Raw genomic sequence first — 1034 nt, 5'->3', positions numbered from 1 at the left:
TTTGAAGGCAGATCTAAAAACTTATTTACCACTACATTATCAATAAAATCCTCATCTGAAGAGTCCTCATCTTCATATACATTCAAAAACCCGCACTCAACCATATTAGTGTCACAGGATTTGCCGAAGTCTTTATTTTCATTGACCCCCACTAACCTTTGTGGAAAAGGAACCCTTAGTGAAGGTCCTGGGAAAGATTGAACTTCCTTTTTCCCAAATTCCCTTTGAGCTTTTGGAAGAGATCCAAATTTCTTATCTAGTGTTGGTGTGATAAATAACCCAATATCATCACACTTTTCACTAGATCTTGACTGCGAAAGAGGGAGATCTTCTTTAAACCATTTTGAAACAATACTTTCAATCTTTGCCCCAAATGTTTGAACTCCCCTTTCTGTGACTTGTGATTTTCAAGACTTATAGATGGTTGAGTTACAATTTGTTTGACAGGCTTTATAACATTTATGGCTTGCACTTCATGAATGTTTGAGGGAAATTTCATCCAACTTATGTTCGACCATTCATGGAGGTTCAATGTCACTCGATCAATTAACATATATGCTTCATCTACACTTTTGTCCATAAAAGATCCTCCAGCTGATAAATCCAATGAACTCTTGTCTGAGAAAGAAATTCCCCTATAGAATATGTGCAGAATCAACCATTTTTCAAAACCATGATGAGGGCACTATCTTTGAAGACTCTTGAATCTATCCCATGCGTCAAATAATGATTCTCCATATGGTTGAGCAAAATTTGTTATACAATTCCTCATATACACTGTTCTGCTTGGAGGGAAAAAATGATTCAAAAATTGCTTCTCCAATTGCTCCCAACTTGTGATACTTTGAAGATGGAGAGAATATAACCAAGTCCTTGCTTTATCCTTGATACTAAAAAGAAATGCCATCAATCCAACTGCATCTGCTGACACTCCTTCACATTTCACCATATCACAAATCTCTAAAAATGTTTCAAGATGCAGATAAGGACTTTCTGATACTTTTCCTCCAAATTTGTGACCTTGTATCATGAAA

At 36.0% G+C, this 1034-nt stretch overlaps 1 non-coding gene across 1 annotated transcript; it reads left to right on the top strand.

The window, feature by feature from the left end:
• The first annotated feature begins 668 nt into the window (after nt 1–668).
• Nucleotides 669–774, top strand: LOC122030776. Its single transcript, XR_006125614.1, has one exon. It is a non-coding gene; the product is annotated as a small nucleolar RNA R71 (small nucleolar RNA).
• Nucleotides 775–1034: the final 260 nt, after the last annotated feature.

This window comes from Zingiber officinale, chromosome 10B (assembly GCF_018446385.1).
Source record: "Zingiber officinale cultivar Zhangliang chromosome 10B, Zo_v1.1, whole genome shotgun sequence".
In the NCBI taxonomy this organism is placed as follows: domain Eukaryota; kingdom Viridiplantae; phylum Streptophyta; class Magnoliopsida; order Zingiberales; family Zingiberaceae; genus Zingiber; species Zingiber officinale.
Note: the sequence above shows the minus strand (reverse complement) of the source record. Positions and strands in the feature narration are given on the sequence as shown.